Below are 15,000 nucleotides of genomic sequence, written 5' to 3' on the forward strand. Positions count from 1 at the left end.
GGTGTAAAACTCTTCTACGAAGCACTTCTAAGAAGCCGTTTGTTTAACCTACACACAAATAGATATTTCCATTTAAATCTTACCATAACTGAACCGATATTTGAGTTGTATAGTGTAGTGTTCCGATTAACCCTTCCTTTCTCAAAGGATAGTAAACCCATTCCTCGTTTTCCATTTCCATTTCTCCATCCCTTCCGCCGTGTCTCCTTTAAGTGGCTGAACAACAACAGGCAAAGCAAAACCGAAAAGGCCAAAGCATCATTTAGGAATTACTCTCCCGAATGAGGAGGAATGTTAAACGCCACCATACACCACCACATATTAGTTATGTCTCTCTGCCACCAGGGGGATCAAAAATATCCTGGAGTCAGCTGTAGCGTAATAGGTAATCTGATTACGCCAGACATTATTTATTTCATTAATCCTCTTTTATAATTAGCTGCTGAACATCAATGTCATACTTTTAGGACTCGTAATCCTTTGGTTTTTGTTGAACTAGAGGAAAATAGCATAATTTTACGGTATGAATCCACTTCTACGTTGTTTTACCAGGGAGAAACTGAATTTGACCTTTCGAACAGATTATAATATTATCTTGTGTAATTACATGAGATTTTCTTATGCCTGCGTTTATTCTGGGTATTGAATTATTATTATTATTATTATTATTATTATTATTATTATTATTATTATTATTATTATTATCATTGTCATTTTTATTATGAATTATTATTACTATTATTATCATTCTCATAGACGCCAAAAAAAAACCCTCAAAGCTAATTAATACCGTATTGTTATACACATACACCTACCAAAAAAAAAAAAAAAATAGTGAAAGATCATTTGCTGTAGCCAGAAATGTGCGAATAGGCAACTGTGTCCCGACTAACTCTTCTTCTTCTTCTTCTTCTTCTTCTTCTTCTTCTTCTTCTTCTTTCAGCAACTCCTCAGAGACAGAGGAGCAGAAAGAGTAGCTTACTCGAGCTTGAAATGTAATTGTATTCAGGGCTTTCTTTCATTATCTTCTTCTTCTTCTTCTTCTTCTTCTTCTAAAATGCCATAATCTTTAGCTGCCTCTCATTAAGATCATTCACAATGAGTTCTTAAAGAAAGTGTCTTTTTGTTCTGCTGAATTTGTTGAGGCAGCTCGTTTTTTTCTTGATGTTGAGAGAGAGAGAGAGAGAGAGAGAGAGAGAGAGAGAGAGAGAGAGAGAGAGAGAGAGAGAGAGGATTGTCTCGCCTAGCTGTCTAGTTTTCTAGTCCTGTAGTGGAATATCCACACGTGCGTGCACACAAATACACATATATATGCATGTTTTTATATATATATACATATATATATGTATATATATATATATATATATGTGTGTGTGTGTATATATATTTATATATATACATATATATTGTATATATATATATATATATATATATATATATATATATATATATATATGTATATACATACATTAATACTATATATATATTTATATATATATATATATATATATATATATATATATATATATATATATATATATATATACAGTATATATATTTATATATATACACATACAACACAAATAAAGCCGTTTCTACTTCACGGCAGGACAAAGGGCTCAGACTTGTTAATTTACATTTATATATTGTATATATGTGTATATTTACACATTTATACACACACATATATATATATATATATATATATATATATATATATGTGTGTGTGTGTGTGTGTGTGTGTACAGTATACACACACAAACACACACACACACACACACACACACATATATATATATATATATATATATATATATATATATATATATATATATATATACATTGGTTCTCCCTGTCTAACTGTATCTGTTACTAACACTGGAATAACATCCTATTATATAATGAACCGATTATATCAAATGAAGTGGCAATAATATACCTTTCAACGTCCTGTTTGGAGATCTAATACTAGAGAGAGAGAGAGAGAGAGAGAGAGAGAGAGAGAGAGAGAGAGAGAGAGAGAATTATTCTTTATAACTACCAATTTTTTGCACTGCGATGATAAATGACTTTATAAATCAGTTGGAAATTGAGTGGCAATTCTGGTATGTCATTGAACACGAAATGCTAGTATTCCGCATTCTGAAGCATTTATAAGAGTTAACTCTAGTCATGAAAAATCCTGTTTTTTTTTTAAATGCTATCAAGAAATAAAGCAATTTTGTATAAAGCTTTTTGAATTTATTATATATTCGCTAGGATCCATAGAATAATGTCCGAGAATAATATCTATAACTTTAGACCGTGATCTAGTTTGATTCACCAGCTCAGTTCGGTCAGCGAGGCGCTCAGCCAATCAGAAGCTGCAGAGATTCTGACGTCACAGCCTTCCAGTAACATGGACGGTGTAAACAAACATTGCGTTTCGTGCTCTTCAAAGACTTCAAAGGTTTTTTGTATTTGTGTGTGGTGTATCTGGTTGTTTCATGTTAATTTTTTGACCTAAAAGTGTTTCAAATCTCCATAAAAGCCCTTAATCAAGAGGAACAACGCTATCCCTTCCAAGGTAAAGCACAGTGCTCGATAATGTATGGCCATGTCAGGAGTGTCGACTACGATGCAGGAAGTGATGATCTATGATAATACCTCTTTAGTACCGTATTGACATTGAGGTTGGTGATAGCGATTAGATTAACAGATTCTTTAACCAATATATCAAAATGTGATGATTCGGGGTTAGCCATGAATTGAAGAACCAAAGAAAAACTTTAAAAACCAACCATTAAAGTCTCTTTGAGTGCCGTAGTGATGCAATGCAGTGAGTTAAAATTCATGGAAAGAGGAAAAAAACACAAAAAGCATGAGTTATCATAAAGGAATCAAAGCCAAACCAAAGAGCTAAGAAATACATTACAGAAAAGCGAAGAAAGCGAAGGAAATATGAATATTTATCAGTAAAAAATACTTATTTTAACACAAAACTTTCGTCAGTCAACTCCTGCATTTGTTTCAACAGCCGATGAAGCCAATTCGTATGTTCTTGGTTGGCATTTGTCCCCTTCAGTGGCCAGAGAAAGTTGTAAAAAGGGCAATGAAATGGCTTTGTGATTTATATCATACTAACTCCCATGGAACAAAAGCATTTGAGGAACCGAGTAAAGAGACACGGGATTCTCCAAAATATTTGAGGAAGAAGAAGAGACTCAGGAGATGTTTGGAAACCACAGCTGGACTTTCGTAGGCTGATTGGTGAGTACTAAACCTTCCTTCCTAGGTTAGATAGTTACAATGATTATTATTGATCGATGATTAGATAGAATAGGGTACAATGTTTTAGTCGTTTTTTATTGTTTGTTGTGATTATTATTCTCTGTGCTTTTACAAACATCCTGTTATTTACCATTTTTATTTTTCTTACGGGCTTCCAACGCAAGAGCCTGTGTCTTACGTAAGGTAAGACAATCGAAAACGAACAAACGGATGGACCTGTTGTTATTTGACTTTGTTGCTATTTCTTGACCCTGTATTCCAGGATTTTCTTGACTAAATGTTACAGCCTGTCTCGTTTCATATACATTTCCCGTTGGTTTTATTTTATGGGGTCCTGAGTTGGGGGGTGGGGGGGGGGTTCTGTCAAGAACGTTATTCACAGTAAGTTGAAAGTAATAATCACCAAAAACATAAATAATCGTTGGACGCCACTCATGATTTTAATCGATATTGATGAACATGTCTGTTCATATATATATATATATATATATATATATATATATATATATATATATATATATATATTATACTTGTGTAGTGTTAGTAAGCTTTCAATATCGGAGACATCAATTTTATAAACATCCCAATTTATCGATAATTTCATTACAAGTCATAAGGTGAATTCAATGGACAAAATCCAATTTGTCTAAAAAATTAATATTAGAAATTTTCGTTTAATGTAAAACATGGATATTTATTAATAGCAATCACTATTGATTACCATTGGTGAATGATAATCGCTAATAATTACTAGTAAGGAATAATTATCCATATTAATCAATGGTTAATAACCTTTAATGATGTTCTTATTTCGCCTTACATAAGAACAGCCTATTTAATCATAACGCCTTAGGCCCATGCTTAGTCAGTACACTGAAGAGATTTATTTGTAATATCACGTAACTATTAATATACAATGTTTTTTTTAAAGGTTTGAAAACTTGAACGTTAATTTCTTAGTTATTATTTTCTTATAGTTTCGTCCCTTCTCTTTGCTGCTCTTTAAGGGTTAAGCCGTTCGAATAGTTTGCCAGGTTCGCTGGTCGCTCCAGGCCCGGCCTACCAATTATTAATCCACCCTTAGGCCTAAGTAAATTGGTGTCCCTGTCTATGTGGGAATTATGATATAATATAATCTTGCCTCAAATACTCACACACCTACAGTATATTTGTATGTCTATATAAATGTAACTTTATGTATATGTAACTACTTATATATATATATATATATATATATATATATATATATATATATATATATGCATATATATGTAGGGGATATATACATATACATATATATGTATATATATTTATATATATATATATATATATATATATATATATATATATATATATGCTTATAGATGTATGTATTCAAACGCTGTATATATATGTATGTATTTACTCACACTATATATCTATGTATATATACATATACATACAAGACAGCAATATACGCAAACTCATACATATTCGTTACATACGTACATACACACTCTTGTGCATATATATATATATATATATATATATATATATATATATATATATATATACATATATATACACATATATAAATATACACATATATACATACATACATACATACATTTAAGACAGTAATATACACAGACTCATCCATATGCATTAGATACGTAATGTCAGTGAATTACAAAATACTTAATTCTGTGTCATTTGATGAATGCCGCTATAATTTTAATCAAAATTTTAACCTCAAATAATGACAAATGGTTTGGCCAAATCCTGCAAGGATGGGAAAGAAATTCTTTTATAATAGGTTTACCCCCCCCCCCCAAAAAAAAAAGAAAAAAATAATCCTTGAGCGCTATTCTATGGAATGCTAAAGAAAAGAAGTATATTTGCTTCACGTGTTAACACAGAGCGCTCATTAGCAGAGAGTCGAGCCCCTTACTTACATTGCACCATTCAATCCTTTCTTGCATAGGCCTATCATACATGCAGTTGTTTAAGGCCTTTCCACTCATTAGCATATTGTCTTTTCGATTGCTTCATATTATCCTTTCTCTCCAATCATCGGAACATCTTAAAATTCTATATATATATATATATATATATATATATATATATATATATATATATATATATATATATATATATATATATATATATATATATACACGTATATATACACACACACACACACACACACACACATATATATATATATATATATATATATATATATGTGTGTGTGTGTGTGTGTGTGTGTTTGTATGTATAGAAACGTTTACCGCAGACAAAGAAAGAGAAAGAACATCTCACAGCGACTTGAAATCCCCCATAAATCAAAACAGAAAATCTTTCAAAGTGTAAATAAATCCCCCGGAATCCTCTCCCAAGAAATCCTTACAAACCACTCCTAAAAGTAAGAGCCCATAATGTCGGAGTAATTTCCCGGAGACGGAGATCTGAAAGGAGGCGCCGCCCTTGGAAGGATCACATCTCGTTTCCTGAAGCGTCTCAATACTGTCGACCTCCCAGGCATCGTCGGGACACTTTCCATAGGGTTCCCAGGTCCTGCAGTCATGCCAGGTGGAGGAGCTTGTTTTTAGTTCTCTTTTTATCTGTGAAGTTTTTTAGGCGTCCCTAATTCATAGCAAATACAAAATATGATTTCTTTTATATTTTATATCTCTGATTTTTTTAATGATTTGTTGATTCATAGCAAATTTGAAATACGATTTCTTTCATGTTTTTCATCTTTAAGTTGTTTTGACGCTTTCTTAATTCATAGCAAATACAAGATACAATTTTGTTTACATTTCTTAACTTTGAAATTTTCAGTGTCTTTTTTTATAGTGAATTGTTTCCTCCTTGGGGAATAATCAATTTTGTGTTTGCATAGTAATTTAATACAATCAGATACAAGCTCTTTTGTCCTTTGTCGAATTATATAGATATACACACTTTCTATATGAATATGCATAGCAGAGATATATGCTTTATTACATACAAAAGGATTTTATAATCGTTTGAGGTCGTTTGGGAAAGTTCAAAAGATTTCCACCAGTCCTCCACCTTTATAGAAAAGCCTGCGTTGAGTGGGATGAAGTGGTCTGGTGTGGACCACTAAGAGGCAGTTAATTACTATCTAGCATTAGAAACTCGGAACCTTTAATTAGTCTAGAGAAAGGGGGATAGAGAACTTCCTTGTTTAGGGGTGGGGGGGAGACCTCTTAGGTCACCATGACGGAATTTTACGACGAAGTGAAGCCGACAAAAATCGAAAGCTGTAAAGAGTTTATTTCACAGTTAACTTTTATGTGAAAGTTATGAACAGGTTACGATGTCATTTTAGGAAAGGATAAAAGGAGGTATTCTCTAGTTACGGATATTTTCATTTCAATTAGGTGTTAATTTGATGGGAAAGAATTTATTATTAAAATATATTTGGGGCAACAGTGTGATTATTATTATTATTATTGTTGTTGTTGTTGTTGTTGTTGTCATCATTATTATTAAAAGTGGATACAGCTAGTGGCCGAGGGTGAGACCCTTAAGTAGTACCTACAGAGCACCGTTGGGAGGTGCACAGTTTGCACTTCCTACCTACGAAGAAAGGTTAAAATCTATGTAACTCCTTCAGTGCATATGTAGTACAATTAATGGCCCCTAGATGGCACTTGGAGTACCTAACTTCAAAAAGGAAGCAAAGGTCAAGGCATAGCTTCTATACCCCCATACTACTGCTATTTATATTAATACTATTATGCTATTACTGCTATTGCTGACACTACTAAAACTTCCACTACTAGTTATAGTTAAACATAATCCTCCTGCAATTACATTGTCTGACATCTTAAACACATCCAATTATGCAATTATATCTACTGGTATCCCAACGCTACCACTCATCCAATCTCATCTATTGATAACTTACTGAAGGGCATCTATGACACGAGGTATTCCTCCTCCTCCCCCACGTCCTCCTTCACCTCTTCCTCCACCACCTCCTCCACCTCCTCCTCCTCCCTGTTCCTCATCTCGCGCGTCACTCACGAACATCCAGGTGAAGTTGACATCTGTTGGGTACGCGTGCACCAAACAGATGAGCGAGACCGTCTGGCCAATTTGAGCTCCAATGGTGCTCTCGTTCAGGGCACAGATGGGGACGTCTGTGAGGGGATAAAATACATAAATATTAAGAATGAAATATAAAGAATAATCATGTTTATTTACTCACAAGTCTCCTGTGAAGTTATTGGACATCAACAATTTGTTTGATGAATGGATGTCAAAATGTGACAGAGTGAGATTCAGCAGAGCAGAAAAATATAAGTTGTTGAGAGGTATAAGCTAATGAGACTGACAACGCCCTAGAGATTGACCATATATAAATATGATCAGCGTCCAAGTCCCCTCTCCACCCTAGCTAGGACCAGGCAGGGCAAGGCAATGGCTGTTGATGATTCAGCAGGTAGACCTATAGGCTCCCCTAAAGCCCCCAGCCTTAGCTCACAAGGGTGGTGAGGTTACAGACACTACTAATATACTATACATATATATATATATATATATATATATATATATATATATATATATATATATATATATATATATACATACACACGCCCTATCATTATTCGTGATTATTTTTATTAATTTTCATAGTCGTGTTCAGCGAAAATATTTTTGCAAAAAATTCATTATAAATTAGTATTTTAGCAAAAATACTCATGCAAGAAGTCGAAATCATATATTTCTTTGAATTTAAGAAAATTCTTGACCTCTATAGGTTCTCAAATATAGGTCACTTCGTTATTCTGCTTTTAAGAAACAATACAATTTTTATGAATGAAATTTCTACTTCAATGACTGACCAAAGGAAATAGAAAAAAAAATTAATATATTGCCTTTGACGTTTATTCATTTTATATAACAAATCAGAATTTCAAATATTTCAAGAAAGCCCTTTTTCCAATAAGCTGTTTCTGTTTTTTTAGCTTTACGTTAAGCTTCCACTGTTAAAAATTTGCAGTAAAAATGCGTTGAAAATCCTGGAATAAATGTTGCCAGGCATTTACCATTTTATAAACGGACATAATGATATAAAGGAGTGACATTACAGTCACCAACCTGTAAAAGATAATAAAGTAGGTTACAAATTACTGTCGCCTGTATTTTACTGAAATACGGTTGAGATCAGTATGTTTATGGAGAATTTCAGATTAAAATTACGGTTTTTTTTTCTTTTTTTAAACAGTGTACTTGGCTCATTGATTACCTCACCAAACCTCCATCTCCCCCCCCCCATCGGGAAAAATACGCATCATGTCTCTATGGAAGACCAAGATTCATATATATTAATCCTAATCTGGACGGTGGGGAATTTCCCTAATGAAAGATATAAAGGACTTTGGGACACCTGATCAATGCTCCTTTACGTTTCTTCTGACGAATATCTACAGGTGAATCCTTAAGGCTAAAAGGGTTGTTGTGGCCGATGTGGTAAAGTCCCCGACTGGTGAACGCCAGACTGGGGTCGAGTCCTGCTCAAACTTGTCAGTTCCTTTGGTCGCTGCAACTTCACCATCCTTGTGAGCTAAGGAAGGGGGGTCTGGAGAAGACATCAGCACGTCCCTGACTGGTGAACTCCAGACTGGGGTTCGAGTCCCGTTCAAACTCGTTAGTTCCTTTGGTCGCTGCAACTTCACCATCCTTGTGAGCTACGGAAGGGGAGTTTGGAGGAGCCTATAGGTCTATCTGCTGAGTCATCAGTAGCCATTACCTGGCCCTCTCTGTTCCTAGCCTGGGTGGATAGAGGGAAGGGCTTGGTCGCTGATCATATGTATATATGATCAGTCTCTAGGGCATTGTCCTTCTTGATAGGGCAATGTCACTGTCCCTTGCCTCTGCCATCCATGAGAGTCCTTTAAACGTTAAACCTCCTACTGAAGAGGAAATGAGTAAGCTTTAATGAATACCTGGAAAACACTTAACAAGTACTTACTAAAAGCCTAGTTATTTTCATTTTAGAAGAAGAAGAAGAAGAAGAAGAAGAAGAAGAAGAAGAAGAAAAGAAAAGGAAAAGAAGAAAAAGAAAAAAGAAAAAGAAAAGCAAAATGAAAGAGTAGAAGAAGAAGAACAACAACAACAAGAACAACAACAACAACAAATAATAATTAGGAGACGAGGTTTAAGCGTTGAAGAAATGTCGAGGTGCACAAACACGGAAAAACATTAGTCCTAAAAAACGGGAAATGGGCAACAGGAAAGGGGAAAAGGAACGAAAAATGTTAGAGAGAAATAAAAGAGAATAGGGTAGAAATTGGAAAGAGTGAAAGGAAATGAGAAAATTTGTAGAATAAGACAAAGGAAAACACTGGAAAAAGGGAGAAAGAAAAAATGGAGAAAACTGGGAGAGTAGAAAATGTCAATCAGAAAGATTGTCAAAGAGGTAAGGAAAAGAATAGATGGAAGATGGAAAGGAAAAAATGCGAAAAGAGATAAAGGGAAAAAGGAAAATGTAATGGAAAAAATAAATAGAATTGAAAAAATAAATCAGAATATACAGTTTTTAATGAATATTCAAACAAAGGAACAAGTCCAAAGTTCACTATTTCTTAACTGAAACGTAATTATTGGCTAAAATATTTCGTATTAAATGAATCGGAAACCTTTAAAGGTTTGAAGGTCGTTATTGAATGGCTGAGGCAGTGAACAGTAACACTGCCCTATGAAGCAGGACAATGCCCTATAGACAGACTAATACATATGATCAGCCACCAAGCCCCTCTCCACCCAAGCTAGGACCAATGAGGGCCAGGCTATGGCTGCTGATGACTCAGCAGATAGTCCTATAGGCTCCCCCCAACCCCCCTCCCATCTTTAGCTCACAAGGATGGTGAGGTTACAGCGACCAAAGAAACTAATGAGAAACTTACTATAGGACAAATGCCTAGGACATGTCCTTATTCATGTCTGGTGTTTGGTCATTTGCAAACGTCTCTAGTTCGCTATAGGACAAAGGCCACAGATATGCCCTTATTTATGTCTGGGGTTTGGCTATTTGCAACCGTTTCTAGTTTAATATAGGACAAAGGCCTCCGACATGTCCTAATTCTTGTGTGAGGTCTGGCCATTTGCAACCGTTTGGAGTTCACTATAGGACAAAGCCTAAGACATGTCCTTATTCATGTCTTGGGCTTGGTCCTTTTCATCACCACTGTTAAATGGTAATGCTGGGAGATTTACGTCTGATCGCTCAGAGCAAACCAACCTAGTATGAGTGGCCCTGACTAATACAGTTTTGTTGATCCCTTTCACCACGTTACGTTAACCCCATTGTTAAGAAAGCATTTGATATATTCACAAATGACTAAAATATGTAAATGTCAAACACTAGCCTAAATTGTCCATTTCAATCGCAATATTTTTAACCTCTACCCAGTTACGGCCTTATAATTAAATCAATCTTTAACATCGACTTAACCAACATAAAAACTCACATCTAACGTGAACGGAGATATTGTTGCTGCTGGAATCTCCCTGGACGTTAGAGGCCTTGCAGTGGAAGTCTCCCGAATGGTCTCTTGTGACATGGTGGATGGCCAGGGTTCCTTCCTTCAGGATTGTGATCCCACTGCTGTTGGGGTTCAGTGCAACGCCCTTCCCGGGGTGTGTGTGTGGGGGGGGGGGGGGGTCTGATATAAAGGTGGGTGACGTTTAGAAGGTGACATTCGCTGGTTTTATGAATGCATGTTGTTTGTTTATTTGGGGTGGGTTTTGAGAGAGAGAGAGAGAGAGAGAGAGAGAGAGAGAGAGAGAGAGAGAGAGAGAGAGAGAGTATAGGAGCCATTGAATGAGATTTGGGTCTTATATATGTACACATGATAAATATGTATATATATATTACATATATATATATATATATATATATATATATATATATATATATATATATATACTGTATATATATAAGCATTTATACAAATAGACATATATATATATATATATATATATATATATATATATATATATATATATATATATACTGTATATATAAGCATTTATACAAATAGACATTTATATATATATATATATATATATATATATATATATATATATATGTATATATATACAAACGTATATTTATAGATATGCATGTCTGTGTATTGTATCGTAAACTTATTCCCGTTAGCTGTATGTATATGTAGTATGTGTATGTGTGTACATATTCATGTATAAATATTCATAAAATGTACATTCATATGTATATATAAATTCAACTATATATATATATATATATATATATATATATATATATATATATATATATATATATATATATATATATATATATATAGTATGTGTGTGTTGCATCATAAATTTTCCCTACAAAACTATTACAAGAAAAAAGTACTTTTTGAATGCTGAAATAATGCAGGAAACCTTAAGGAAAAACATCACTTCAAACAACTAAAAATAGAATACTTTTATGATGAATCTTCCGAGCTGGAATTTCGAGGAACTGAAGATTTAAAAAAAAGAAAAAAAATTGAAGTGATATTAAGAGTACAAAGAACTTCTACTTCTAAAGTAGAGGGGGAGAATTTCTTAGAGCTCAGAAAACAATTAAATCTTACGAACAATAAACAAATTAGAAATGAAAAGAGAAAGAAAAATAGAACACCGGGAAATATTACATTTTGGAAGAATTCGTTTTTGTAAGGTGGAGGGTTAGCGTCTACGATACACTCGAGGAAGAGGTCGCTGCCTTCTGTCAGCAGTTCTTAACGTCTTGGCCAGCCAAGGTTGACTCGTACATGAGGGCGATCTGAAATTAGATATATAGGAAATACATACATACATACATACACACGCTTTTATATCAGTCGTTAACTAGCTCATTGCGGAATAAAGGCCTCAGACATGTCCTTCCCTCAAGAATAACATAATGGTTCTCTCGAGATTGCAAAATAAGCTGTGGGGAAGGAAGAGAAGACGATGGATTGGCGAACTAAGAAAGTTTGTGGGTGTGGATTGGCATAGAAAGACCATCATATATATATATATATATATATATATATATATATATATATGATGGTCTTTCTATGCCAATCCTCTATAAGTCTCCCAATCTCTTTTCTTCTTCTTCTTCTTCTTCTTCTTCTTCTTCTTCTTCTTCTTCTTTTTCTTCTCCTTCTTCGTGGCATATTTTCCAACATGGCGCCCCTTCCTTTAGTATGTGTCCAACTCATGTCATCTTCCCCTTCAATTTTTTCGTTACTCTTAGTGTCGAGACATCCATTTCATCATTCTCATCTCTCTTTTGTCCTTTTTTTCTTTCCTTTCATCTTTGTCATACTCATTGTTTCTGTACAATAGAGCGTAGTAGCTGGTCTTACCCTCGCTGTGAGGAACTTAACTTTTAGTCCTGAAGGGACTCTTGTCACAAAAGATTCCAGAGGATTTTTTCCAGAGTGTATTTTCCAATTTTTCCAGCTGCTCTAACCTGCTTTCATCCGATGTTTCACTTTTGTCTAACCTTATGTTTTTCTGTCCATCTCCACCCGTGTTATAGTAAACATATATGCTATCTTTAATATGGTGGCATATTGGAAGCGTCCCTGTCTGACGCTCGGGGGACAGGGGTTCGTGTCCCTCTCAAGGTCAATAGTTTCTTGTTGTCTCTCTAACCTCAAAATCCTTGTGAGCTAAGGATGGGGGATTTGGGGTAGCCTATAACTCTGCCCGTTGAGTCATCAGCAGCCATCGTTGGCTCTCCCTGGTCCTAGCTTGGATGGAGAGGTGGCTTAGACGCTGATTATCTGTATATATGGTTAGTCTCTAAGGCATTGTCCTGTTTACTGGGCCAGTGTCACTGTCCATTGCCTCTGCCATTCATGAGTGACCTTTAAACTATCCTCAACACCACAACAGTACTCCGGAACCTCTGGCCTCTAGGCTATGAGACTTGCGGCGTGAGATTATTGTTGGTGGCCTGACAGGTGAAGGGCGAATCCAGGTCCTCTCTGGATGCTGGGATCTCCAGCCAGTTGAAGCTGCCGCTCTGTCCCACGGTGCTGTTGGGGTCCACGGCGATTCCTCTCTGCAGCCAGACCACACTGGGCGGTGGTTTACCTGATATTATACTGTATTCACATTTCACACCAAGGGCTGATTCACACCATCGGTCCGGTCGCGCTCCGCTCCCGCTCCAGTCACGGTCCGGTCAAATATTGTTACATGATTTTAAATGGAAGTATTCACACTTGGGCTCCGGTCCGCTCTCGTGCCGAGCTTATGCTTTTTCGAGGATGGGTATGGACCATGTGATTGTTCAGGTTTTGTGTACAGAGCATATGCTTGACCACGGTTGGTTACAGAGCATGTGCTTGTTCAGGTTGGGTATTGAGCATATGCTTGTTCAAGGGTGGATATGGACCATGTGTTTGTTCAGGTTTGGGTATATAGCATTTGCTTGTTCATGGTTGGTTATGGAGTATGTGCTAGTTGGGTGCGGAGCATATACTTGTTCGAGGTTGGGTATGGACCATGTGTTTGTTCAGGTTTTGGGTATGGAGCATATGCTTGTTCAGGGTTGGTTACGGAGCATGTGCTTGTTTAAGGTTAGTTATGGAGCATATGCTTGTTCGAGGATGGATATGGACCATATGCTTGTTCAGTTTTGGGTTTGGAGCATGTGCTTGTTCAGGGTAGGGAGCGGAGCATATGCTTGTTCAGGGTTGGTTACGGAGCATGTGCTTGTTTAAGGTTAGTTATGGAGCATATGCTTGTTCGAGGATGGGTATGGACCATATGCTTGTTCAGGTTTGGGTTTGGAGCATGTGCTTGTTCAGGGTAGGGAGCGGAGCATATGCTTGGTCGAGGATGGGTATGGAGCATGTGTTTGCTCAGGTTTGGGTATGGCGCATGTGCTAGTTCAGTGTTGGGTACAGAACATGTGCTAGTTTGGCTCCGGCATGGAGCATGGGCTTGTTTGGGGTTGGGTAGGGAGCATATACTTGTTCAAGGGTGGATATGGACCATGTGTTTGTTCAGGTTTGGGTATATGGCATATGCTAATTCATGGTTGGTTATGGAGCATGTGCTGGTAAAGAGTTGGGTGCGGAGCATATGCTTGTTCGAGGATGGGTATGGATCATGTGTTTGTTCAGGTTTGGGTATGGAGCATATGCTTGTTCATGGTTGGTTATGGAGTATGTGCTAGTTGGGTGCAGAGCATATACTTGTTCGAGGATGGGTATGGACCATGGGTTTGTTCAGGTTTTGGGTATGGAGCATATGCTTGTTCAGGGTTGGTTACGGAGCACGTGCTTGTTTAAGGTTAGTTATGGAGCATATGCTTGTTCGAGGATGGGTATGGACCATATGCTTGTTCAGGTTTGGGTTTGGAGCGGAGCATATGCTTGGTCGAGGATGGGTATGGATCATGTGTTTGCTCAGATTTGGGTATAGAGCATATGCTTGTTCAGGGTTGGTTTCAGAGCATGTGCTTGTTCAGGGTATGATGCGCAGCATATGGTTGTTCGAGGATGAGTGTGGACCATATGTTTGTTTAGGTTTTGGGTAAGGAGCATATGCTTGTTCAGGGTTGGTTACGGAGCATGTGCTTGTTTAAGGTTAGTTATGGAGCTTATGCTTGTTCGAGGATGGGTATGGACCATATGCTTGTTCAGGTTTGGGTTTGGAGCATGTGCTTGTTCAGGGCAGGGAGTGGAGCATATG

This window comes from Palaemon carinicauda, chromosome 29 (genome assembly GCF_036898095.1).
Source record: "Palaemon carinicauda isolate YSFRI2023 chromosome 29, ASM3689809v2, whole genome shotgun sequence".
Classification (NCBI taxonomy): Eukaryota; Metazoa; Arthropoda; class Malacostraca; order Decapoda; family Palaemonidae; genus Palaemon; species Palaemon carinicauda.